Source organism: Mauremys mutica, chromosome 2 (assembly GCF_020497125.1).
Source record: "Mauremys mutica isolate MM-2020 ecotype Southern chromosome 2, ASM2049712v1, whole genome shotgun sequence".
Lineage (NCBI taxonomy): Eukaryota > Metazoa > Chordata > Testudines > Geoemydidae > Mauremys > Mauremys mutica.
Window position 1 is genome coordinate 241,207,373 of NC_059073.1, and position 12,283 is coordinate 241,219,655.

Genomic DNA, 12,283 nt, shown 5'->3' on the forward strand with positions numbered 1-12,283 from the left:
GCTTGAGTGACTGCTAAAAGAATTCTAAAGGAACTACTTTCTGTATATTTTTAAGATTATAGAGAGAAAAACAATGCTAAATTGAGCCACATACTCCAGTCTGTATAAAGTTGAAGATTTACACAATAGAAACAATAATTTGTAGACTCAGTTTCAGTCAGGAGATAATTTTGGGCGGAAAAGGGAGAGAATTTAATCAGCCACTTGGCTGGCAAAACAGGAAGTGAACCTGGAAAGCTGAGCTGACAAATAGTCCATTAAGGAAAGGCTTGTTAATAGTTGATAATAAGGAAAATAGTAAAATAATTAGATGTGTTGCCAAGCCCATTGTCTTGGAGGATGAGGGCCTAATTCACTCCGGCAATATTCAGAAACTAATTAATCCTTTTCATTACCAGATACATTCACAACTCATGGTCTACATTCTTTCATCATTAATTTTACAGTTCAGTCAGATAATTTCTATCCATTTTATATCAAACAGACCTAATCCAAAGAAATAGACTACCTAGTATTAAGGTAGCTAAAGCATTCCTTCCTTTCTCAGGTTATAGTGTGTTTTATATGGAGCTTTATAGTGTGTAGGGGGGACCACTTTTTTCCTCCTCCTGCTGTCCTCATATGTGTTGGAAGTAAATCACGACTGATGGTCTCTGGAAATAAAATAGAATAACCCAGATTTAATATAAGCAGAGAACCTTGCATGCTGTGTGAGCACACCACGTTCTCTGACAATCTGTACTTTCTAGAAAGACAAATACAGCTATTTTTAGATGTCATTGCAATTTTTTTACTTAGGTATATTATTTTAAAAAGGATACATTCACTTTTCATGTTTTGAAGCTTCCACTTGAACAGAGAGAAATGCAGAATTAAAAAGACCCTATACTTGTTTATAGTATTTTTATATTCATTCCAACTTTGTTCAATTTAATACTGGAATGGTTAATATTTAATCTGTAGGATGATTTTCAGTTTATAGCTAATAACATGTAGGCTCTCAAATCCAAACCAAACAACTGCAAATTGAATTATTTCCCCCCTCTGGATTTAACTGTTCATCTCATATAAATCTGAAATGCAGTGTATGGTTTAATTAATTATGAAGGATGTGCCAGTCCTGAACAGTTCAAAAAAATTCATCCAAGATTTGTCATTAACCAGTTAAAGATGTTCATGCCATAAACAAAGTTTATGAATAATTCATTTGAAAATCTAGAGCATGAACGGATGATGAATAATCATGAACTTATCTGGAATTCATTAATAGTTTATGAATATTTATGATCAGTTAATACCCCATGTGTTTCATGATTCCCTGAAAAAAAGAAATTACCTGTGTGCATCCAGACTTGTGAAGGGGAGAGAGAGAGGGGGGAGGGGAAAAGAGGCCTCAGGGAACAACAGTATCAAAAATACATACTTGCAAAAGGAAGTGCTGAAAGAAGCTGGGTCAGCAAAGATTTTTAAATACTTCCAGAATATTATCTTAGATGTGACAGACAGGTCAGCAAGCACAGAACACTTAATACCTTTGATGTGTGCACATGAAAAATAAAATACAAATGCACTAAAAAAGCCTTATTAATTTTACAGGTACATAATTTTCTAGTCTAATAGTAGTAATGCCTGGCATTTGCTCAGAGGTTTAATATATTAATTAGGTAATCTATCAACAAACTATACTAATTTGCATCTGAACATTCACAATGATATTGGTGTACTTTACTTCCCACATACGTTACACATCAGCTTTGGGATTGTCATCAGCAGTCCCCCCTAAGGATAGAAAACTGAATTTCTAGCAGCTGAATTACTTTGGTCAGTAATATATTTGATGCCATTTCATTGTTTGCAAAATTCAGTCATTCACAGAGGGGGCTATTTATGCAAATTAGACTGGCTGGCTCTGGTTCATGTTATTTATTCATTAACAGCGCCCCCCTCCCCCCACAATGCTATACAGAATACACATTTTTCTACATAGTTTTATTGGAAAATATTTTAAATGTCTCATAAAAAATCCTATTACTTTTCCTGTTTGCTGCTACTCATCCAACTACATGTAAATGTCTAAATCTCTTTATCAGCTTTAAAGGATTGTAGAATTTGTTTAATTTGTGTGTCTTCTGTTTCTGCATTAAAGTAAAATTTTAAAGACAAAGGATAGTGGCTCAAACAACCGCAAGAGTGAAGTGTTTCCTCAGTAAAAATCAAAACTATGGCTTTATGTATTATGTTTGGTGAAATATTTAGATACACATTTTTAAAACTTCAATCATACTCCTCTCTAGCTGTCTTTAAGCAATTCTGCCTTGCTTCAGCTTTTATGTAGAACTCAGTCTCCCTACATCTTGTCTATACCAGGTTCTTGCCCCAATTCTAGTTACGGGTGGCCAGCCACTGCAGTGGCTGTGCTGGTCTGGCATAGAATCTTTAGTATACAAATTAAATATTTCTCAACCGTATTGAATGCAAATTGCATACTTAAAATTGTAAGCTTTGTGGCATTTATTACATGTCCTGCTCCTGAGCCATGGAACCATTTCTTTAAGAAACCTCCAATTTATCACAGCGTATTTAAAAAGTCAATATTTACTAAGTTACTCCACCACAACATCTGAGAATCTAAGAAACAGCTTTTTTCCCTGTTCTTTCTCACATATTGTGGTGAGCTAACTGTTGGTAAATGTGAACTTTTTAATAACAACCGGGTTAATTATCAAATTATTGCATGCAGACCCACAGGATAGATAGGTAAACTGTGATTTTTCACCAGTGCAGTTTACTGTGGTGTCAAAGTGGAGTTTTGCACTATTGCAAATGACAGTATATCCTGTCTACCCTGCAAGGATTTGCATATAATAATGTGTCCCCTATAAATTATCACTTCCTGGCTGTTTCACATCTGAAATAAAATGAGTTATTTAGGACAGAGTACTTGTCCTTTATGTATTTCTATACAGAGCCTAGCACATCTTTGGGTTGCTATAAAATAATAGTACATTTAAAATATCATTTACTTTGAACAATGTTCATCTGGCATCAGTGCTCTTGTGCTGCCCCTTCAACAAGATAAATACCCTAATTTATCTAGAACCAAATTAGCGGTCTAGTAGGCCAACATGTGTGGGAAGTGGAGGCAGGACGTTTCTGGAATCATGCAGCAGTAAGGCAAGTACAGCTGGAGTTAGGACCAGCTGATGAGCTGTGAGAGATTATGCGGCTCAGTGACTAGTGTATGGGGAGTGGTCCGGCTGGCTTTCTGTGGAGACAGTAGAGACCAAAGGCTGTCTGACAGGAAGTCAGGATGCACAGAGGTCAGTCAATGAGGAAGCCATTGAATATTTTTTCTCCCACCCTGGCGCTCCACAATCTGTTAAAACTGGACTATTCCGCCTCATCTTCCAGCATGGAGGGCCTCCTGGTTTTTAATTTAATTAATTGATTTATTTATGTATTTATTTAAAGTTGTCTGAATGTTCTTGAGGGACTGCCAGAAGGTGGAGAGGCTTGGAGAACTGACTGCTTTTCAAACACCGCTCAAAGAAGCAGGAGTTTCCCCTAGACCAGAGGTTCTCAAACTGTGGTCCGTGAACCACCAGTGGTCCATGAGCTCCATACAGGTGGTCTGCAGATAGTTCCCTCTAAGGTGTGCCCCTGGACAGCTGCACAAAAGAGAATGAAGGGTCACCCACCTAATTAATGGAGCCATGCAGGCGTGGCTCTACTTATTAGGTGCCTGGACCCTGGAGAAGACACACATGTAAGGTGAGGGGGTGGCCTTGGGGGAATAGGGGGTAGGTGGGAGGGGAAGTGGGGTGAGAAGAGGGGTGGGTGGAATTTGGGATGTGCAGGGCTGTGGCGGCCAGAGAAAGAGCTGACTTTCCCCAGCTCCAGGGCTGTGGCTGCTGGGGAGAGACCCCCAGCCTCAGCTCTGTGGCTGCTGTGGCGGGGGAGAGACCCCCCACACCCTTCCCAGCCCCAGCTCGGGGGCTGCCGTGGTGGGGGCGAGAGGACACATCCATCGCATTAGAAAAATAAGACTACTGATATTAAAATTAGTTGTGTGCTTTTAATTGTAGAACAAAAAAACCTTTAATTATGATAACATTTTTATATAGCGCTTTTATCCAAAGCACTTTACAATAGTTAGCTAACGGTACAAACAACATTTGGAATGATCATTAAGTGGTCCGCCAAGACCCGCAGCAATTTTCAAGTGGTCTGCGGGGGGTGGAAAAATAAGTTTGAGAACCACTGGACTAGACCTCTCCTTTTTCTCTTTCAAGACAAGAGCTGTTGCTGTTATTGTTTTGTTTTTCTCCCTCTCCTCAGTGTCCCCTTGGCAGGGAGAGGATCTCTGGAGAAAAGGAATCTTCAGGAAATGGCTACTTGAGGAGAGAAATCACAGCAATGTAAGAGGCCCCATAAAGGTCTAAGGGGCTCCTGCACGCAGCCCATCTGCACAATGATGTACTGTCTCCCCCCACTCTACACCATTGTGGCAGGCTAGTCTTAAGCTCTTTGGAGAAGGAATTTAACAGCATGAGCTGGCTTTGCAGATGGCCCTGGTTTCTCGGTGCTCGAGGCCTTTCATGTGTGCAGCTTGGTCTAACTGCTTTCATCCAAGCGACATTGCTTGCTTCTAGCTGCTTACCCCCATCAGCCTGCCAGTTCCAATAAATGACCCAAAAGGCACTGATCCTGCACTAAAATGTCAACAGTAAGGGAGGAAAATACCCCATGTTGCTGCAGAGCTGTAAAACCATTTCAGCAAAGCTTTAAAGGTCACAGAGCATTACTGCACAAGGAAGGGGCTTTGAGCATGAGTGTGCATGCCCAGCTTTGCTTTTCTCTTCACTCCTCCCATCATTATCGTCCCTTGCCTCCATAAATATATATTTATAAATAAATACATATTCATGTCTTTTCAAGGGGCAAGTCAAATTTATGGATGGCTAAATACATTTGACCTTTTATCCTCATGGTTATGTGGCCACCACCGTCTTAGAGAGACAAGGTGGATGAGGTAATATTTATTGGACAATATCTGTTGGGGTGTGTGAGAGAGAGAAACTTTTGAGCTTACAGAGCTCTTCTTCAGGTCTGGGAAACTTACTCAGTGTTACAGCTAAATATAAGAAGGAACAGATTGTTTAGCATAAGTAGTTAACCCATATTTCAATGGGTTCAATTTCATTCAAGGTAAAGTGGCCTGGTAACACTTCTCCAGTCATAGGGAGGAAGGGAGGGAAGGCTTATTGGATTATAGATTTGCACAGTCTTTTTCAAGGTAGGCTACTGTAACAGGGTTCACAACCCGTCCTTCTTCCTGGGGCCTGCTTGCTGCCCCAATAAGGCTCAGAGAGGCTTCAGGGTTGTGCAACACTTGTGTCTTTATTTACCTACAGTTATCCCACCACCAGTGTCTATTTACAAGCTTTACAGGATTTTTCAACCTCTTTTACAGGCAGAGTCAGCCTTCAGCTAGGAGGCCTCCAGTTCCCTCCCTGACTGACCTCTCTGGCTGCCCCCTGCCTTCTGGCTCCCTCCCAGCCTTTATAGCCTCTGGCTTGTCAGGCCAGCAGATGTTGCCAGTCCTCAGGCTGGCATCAGGCCTTTTCCATTAGCCCCAATCTTCTTCCCTTGATTGGAGCTGACTGGGCAGGGGCTAATTAGGTTCTTTTGCACCAGCACCCTGCTACAGCTACTGTGACAAAGTTCATCCTCTACCTTGGTCGGTCCTGTGCTTGTTGGTGGATTTGCTCACCTCAGTGATCTTCCCCTTTGGTGGAACCCACAGTCTGGATCAACTCCTCCTGTGTCTGATCAGGAGTTGGGGGGGGTTGGGGGGAACCCAGGCCCGCCCTCTACCCCGGGTTCCAGCTCAGGGCCCTGTAGATCGCAGCTGTCTATAGTGCCTCCTGTAACAGCTGCATGACAGCTACAATTCCCTGGGCTACTTCCCCATGGCCTCCTCCAAACACCTTCTTTAGCCTCACCACAGGACCTTCCTCCTGGTGTCTGATAATGCTTGTACACCTCAATCCTCCAGCAGTATACTCTCTCACTCTCAGCTCCTTGCGCCTCTTGCTCCAAGCTCCTCACGTGTGAATCTCACTGACTAACTGGGAGGCTTTTAACTAGTTCCAGCCAGCCCTTGATTGGCTTCAGGTGGCCCAATCAATGTAGCTATGTCCACTGCCTTCTAGAAAAATCTTAATTGGCCCCAGGTGTCTTGATTAACCTGGAGCAACTGCCATTTGGTTACCATGGTACTAGGGATTTGGTTAGCCTGGGGCTAACATACCTGTTCCTTACTACTTTACTGTAGCCATCTGGCCTTGCCCCATCACACTACCTACTGTAAACCATGCATATTACTGTATTCACTTGGTCAGTGAAGCAGTATAGCATTTTCCAGGTCAAACACAGAGGTATGTCTGTATATCTTTTTATATTTAGTAAAATACCCTTTATTTAATCAAATGTTTAGAAAGATAACATGGTTTAAGCGATTTTATCCAAGTTGTTATGAAATTCTAAACTCAATTCCAAGCAACTAACTACTCTGCCAAATACATCAGACCATATTAAGAGCAATGAATATTGAAAAGAGCTTGTTTTCAAAGCAATCTGAAATAAGTTCATCAGTTAAAACAAATGTCTCCAAACTATCTGAAACACATTCCTGAGGAGGGAAAATACCTCATTGCCTTTGAAGTAAGTGGAACGTAAGGAAATCTGTTTTATTGCTGTACCTAATGCCACTATGGTGTATTCAGGAGTGGATATATCCAAAATGCTTGGAAAGCACCTTGGCTTATCTGGTAAATAGTCTATGGTGGCCTGTTTTGAGTTTGTCGTTTTTTTCCCTCTTGTCCAATGAACCAGTGACAAGTTCAAGAAATTATACCTTATAAATCACCAGGCCAACATAAATTGTTTAAATACAAACCAATAACATTAAAAAATGCTAGATGGCATCCTGGTGAGTATAGCAGATATTGAGAACCAACTGCTTGTTGTAAAACATGATTTCAGATTCAACCTTGATTGCATCAATGCTCTTCAGCTGTACTGACATGCTGCTGACCCACCTCACAGTTCACTTTTCACTTTGTCCAGATCTACAGTCATGGGCAACAGCCAGGGTTAAATCATGGCAACTCTTTTCCTCCTCAAGCACTCCCAAGGTTTTATTTTCTCATCACAAACAAGCCAGCATGAACTACTGATGATGGGCTGTGAAAGCTGCTTGTTACCCAGATCATACTTGTCTCACTGTTACCTTTGGTGCTCCACCTCCTACCATATGTTTACTGAAGCCATCTCATAGATTGCAAGCTTGTTGGGGTAGGGACCATCTCTTTGTTCTATCAGTGTACAGTGCCCAGCACAAAGGAACCTCAATCCTTTGAGGCCTCTAGAAGCTATCCCAATCTAAATAATAAATACATTGTAATAAAACTCTTGCCAAAGCAAAAAAATCTGCTCCATTAACCTTCCCCCCCCCCCCTAAAAACTAAGGAGACAGATGGGAAGAAAGAAGAGAGTATGTGCTTGTCAGAATTGGTAGTATACAAGTATATTAGCTGAGCTGTAGGATAGCAAGAACTGCCATTGAGCAAGTACTGATAGCTCAAGTTAAATTAAACCCTAAGTGAATGAGTCACCTAAATTACTATCGAAAGGTTTACATTTATTTCTGAGGCCTGGTCTACACTAGGAGTTTATGTCGAATTTAGCAGCGTTAATTCGATTTAACCGTGCAACCGTCCACACCAGGAAGCTAATTAGTTCGACCTAGAGGGCTCTTTCGTTCGAATTCGGTACTCCACCCCGACGAGGGGAGTAGCGCTAAATTCGACATGGCTATGTCGAGTTAGCCTATGTGTGGACGGAAATCGACCTTAGTAGCTCCGGGAGCTATCCCACAGTGCACCACTGTGTTGACGCTCTGGACAGCAGTCCGAGCTCAGATGTTCTGATCAGCCATACAGGAAAAGCCCGGGGAAAATTTGAATTCCTTTTCCTGTCTGGCCATTTTGAATCTCAGTTCCTGGTTGGACATCGGGGCGAGCTCAGCAGCACCGGCAGCGATGCAGAGCTCTCCAGCAGAGGAGTCCATGCAATCTCAGAGTAGAAAGAGGGCCCCAGCATGGACTGACCGGGAAGTCTTGAATCTGATCACTGTGTGGGGCGATGAGTCTGTGCTTTCGGAGCTGCGCTCCAAAAAACGGAATGCAAAGACCTACGAGAAGGTCTCCAAAGCCATGGCACTCAGAGGATACAGCCAGGATGCAACGCAGTGCCGCGTGAAAATCAAGGACCTGAGACAAGGCTACCAAAAAATCAAAGCGGCAAACGGACGCTCCGGAGCCCAGCCCCAGACATGCCGCTTCTACGAGGCACTGCATGCCATTCTCAGTGGGTCTGCCACCACTGCCCCACCAGTGACCGTGGACTCTGAGAATGGGATAGTGTCAACGGGCAGTTTCTCGGCGATGTTCGCGGATGGGGAAGATGAGGAAGGGTTTGTGGAGGACGAGGCAGGCGACAGCGCTTACAATACTGATTTCCCCGACAGCCAGGATCTCTTCATCACCCTCACAGAGATCCCCTACCAACCCTCCCCGGCCGTTAACCCGGACTCTGAATCAGGGGAAGGATCAGTCGGTAAGGGCTATAAACATGTAAACATGTATTTTTTTAAAAACAGGAATAAAAACTATATGAAAAGAAGGTCAATACATATAGGGATCGAACAGAAATCCTCTTGGGACACTTCCATGAAGCTCTCGTAGAGGTACTCGAAAAGCCTCCGCAGGAGGTTCCTGGGGAGAGGTGCCTTATTGGGTGCTCCGTGGAAGCACACTCTTCCGCGCCAGGCCATCCTGAGGTACAGTGGTAGCATTGCCTCGACCAACATGGCAGCATAGGGCCCTGGTCTGTGCAGGGATTCATGCAGCATGCGCTCTCTGTCTGTCCTAGTGACCCGCCTCAGGGTGATCTCGCTCGGCGACTGCTGCATCTAATTAGGGGAATTACTGTAATGTTACTATTGTGAATGCTTGACTTTTCCTTTGCATAACAATGACCGTCGTTTAACAGCCACGTGTTGGAGGCTGCAGAGGGAAAGCATACAGGGATCTTTCCCGGGGACAGCCGTGAGGGGCTGGAACAGGGTCAGACTTTATGCTTTCCAGATTGCCTGCAGCAGGAGGGCACTGCTATCCATTAACTGTTAAGCAGCCTAAAGTTTACGGCTTACCAGGCCTGGCTGCTACACGGATTCTGCTGTCCTGCCCCGCTTGTCCGATCTCCAGTGCAAGACCCCAGGCAATGAAAGCGAAGGCCGAAAATTCAAACTTGTCCTGAGAGCACATGAGATTAGGTGCCCTGTATGGTCTTGTTCACAAAAACTGAGTAGACTGTGTTCAGTGTTCGCAAACATGTATCTTTGCAAGGAAATCACTTCCTTTTTCCCATCACACAGCTGCGGTTCTTTCCCGAACTGCCCCGGCATCCCCCTCACAGAGGCTGGCGCAGATTAGGCGGCGAAAGAAAAAGACTCGGGACGAGATGTTCGCTGAACTGATGGTCTGCTCCAGAGCTGAGGCGGCCCAGCAGAGCCAGTGGAGGGAGACCCTCTCTCAGCAGCAGCGCTCACACAGCGAACGGGAGGACAGGTGGCGGCAGGAAGACCAGCAGGCGACTCAAACGCTGCTTGGACTAATGAGGGAGCAAACGGACACTCTCCGGCGCCTTGTGGATGTTCTGCAGGACCGCAGGCAGGAGCAGAGAGCCCCTCTGAACTGTATCTGCAACCGTCCTCCCCTGCCACAAAGTCCTGTCCCCCCCTCACCCAAAATCACAAGAAGGAGAGACGCTAGGGGCCGTGAAAACTGTCACTCCACCCCAGCAGAGCGCTCATGTACCAAACAGCTCTCATTCCCTAAAGTATGAGAATTGCTTCCCTTCCTGGGTCACCCAATCCAAAATCCCAGTTTCATCCCCCAACTGTGTAGTTGAGTATTAAAAATAGTTTGCTGTTCATTACTGTTTCCGTCATGTTTCTTTGCAGAAGACTTTGTGTGAAGGGGAGATAGGGGTTTGTTAATTGCATAGGACAGCCACCATTAACAGGGTACAGACATGGGGGCAGGATCAACAGCAGGTCACACACAGAGTGCAGTCACTAGGCACCCGGGTCACTCTGGGAGGTGTCTGCTGCCCCAGGTCAGTCTGGGAGGTGTATGCTGCCACAGGGTCCGAGCGCCTGGCATCCACAAATGGCAAGGCAGGCTGCCCTTACCATGCCCTTCCACCCGAGCCATGAACCTCTCCGATGCCCTGAGCCCCAGCCAGAGCCATCATCCCCCTACACCTACTCACCCTTCCCACACACCCCTCACCCCTTCCTGCAAACCCACCCCTTCCTGCACACCCTCCTGTAACCGTCCTCCCCCCAGAGACCGCTGTAGAAGCAGGAGCCTGTCAGTCCTCGAGTGTAGAAGCGGTCTGTACATCACTGCACACCGTACCCACCACAGTCTGCGTCCCTGTTGTAACCCTTTAAAGCGAATTCGTTAGTAAAGAAAACTTTGTTAATTAAAAATGTTCCAATAACTTTATTTTTAAACGTCTGTTGGAAGGGGGGAAACATGGTGAACGGGGTATGTAACCGCTGAAAAAAGTCAATAGTAACTGAAACAGGGGCAGGTTCAGCTTCTCTGTAAAGAGACTGGACAGTCATAGGTTATCCTGCTCTCTGAGGAACCTAGCTTTCAAAGCCTCCCGGATGCACAGCGCTTCCCGCTGGGCTCTTCTAATTGCACGGCTGTCTGGCTGAGCGTAATCAGCAGCCAGGCGATTTGCCTCAACCTCCCATCCCGCCATAAAGGTCTCCCCCTTGCTCTCACAGAGATTGTGGAGCACACAGCAAGCTGCAATAACAATGGGGATATTGGTTTCGCTGAGATCCGAGCGAGTCAGTAAGCTCCTCCATCTCCCCTTGAGACGTCCGAAAGCACACTCCACCACCATTCTGCACTTGCTCAGCCGGTAGTTGAAGAGCTCCTTGTCACTGTCCAGGGCGCCTGTATAGGGCTTCATGAGCCAGGGCATTAGCGGGTAGGCTGCGTCCCCGAGGATCACTGTAGGCATCTCCACATCCCCAACAGTTATTTTGTGGTCTGGGAAGAAACTACCTTCCTGCAGGCGTCTAAACAGACAAGAGTTCCTGAAAACACGCGCGTCATGAACCTTGCCCGGCCACCCGACGTAGATGTTGGTAAAACGTCCCCTATGGTCCACCAGTGCTTGCAGCACCATTGAAAAGTAGCCCTTTCGGTTAATATACTGGCTGGCCTGGTGGGCCGGTCCCAGGATAGGGATGTGAGTGCCATCTATAGCCCCACCGCAGTTTGGGAATCCCATTGCAGCGAAGCCATCTATGACGACCTGGACGTTTCCCAGGGTCACTACCTTTGAGAGCAGTAGGTCAACGATTGCGTGGGCTACTTGCATCACAGCCACCCCCACGGTAGATTTGCCCACGCCAAAGTGGTTCGCTACTGACCGGTAGCTGTCTGGCGTTGCAAGTTTCCAGAGGGCTATGGCCACTCGCTTCTGCACACTCAGGGCTGCTCGCATCCGGGTGTCCTGGCGCTTCAGGGCAGGGGCCAGCAAGTCACACAGTTCAAGGAAAGTGCCCTTACGCATCCTGAAGTTTTGCAGCCACTGTGATTCATCCCAGACCTGCAGCACTATGCGGTCCCACCAGTCCGTGCTTGTTTCCTGGGCCCAGAATCGCCGTCCCATAGCATGAACGTGACCCATTGCCACCATGATCTCCGCGGCGCAGGATCCCGTGCTTTCAGGGAGGGAGGGCGGGAGTGACGGTTGAATCACGACAGTTACCCAAAACCACCTCAGAAAGGAGGCCCTGCGCCAGTTTAAAACCAGGCGATTTATCCTTTTTGTCAGTTAGTCCCTGGAGAATCCAGTTTGAACTAGTATATGCAAACCTCTCCAGGGGTGGTGTTTCTCTGGAGATGTGACAACCTGAGTGAATTTTTTTTAATCTCCCTCTGCTGTTCTCCTATTTACCCTTCCCATGGAAATACGTACAGTCCCTCAATAACACATAGAAAATCACATTTTTAATACAATGGACACCAAAGATATTAAACTCAGTTCAATAAGGTTTAACTCAATTCAATAAAGTTTGTCCAGGATATTACAGGATACTGTTACAGGTGGCAAAAGCAATCTC

General features: G+C 45.5%; 1 long non-coding RNA gene across 1 annotated transcript in view; it reads right to left on the reverse strand.

Moving 5' to 3' along the window:
• Nucleotides 1-584: 584 nt before the first annotated feature.
• Nucleotides 585-12,283, reverse strand: part of LOC123362668 — a 31,013-nt gene continuing 19,314 nt past the window's right edge. The window contains exon 3 of the long non-coding RNA XR_006576511.1: nucleotides 585-653. This is a non-coding gene — a long non-coding RNA (uncharacterized LOC123362668). The remainder of the gene's footprint in view (nucleotides 654-12,283) is intronic.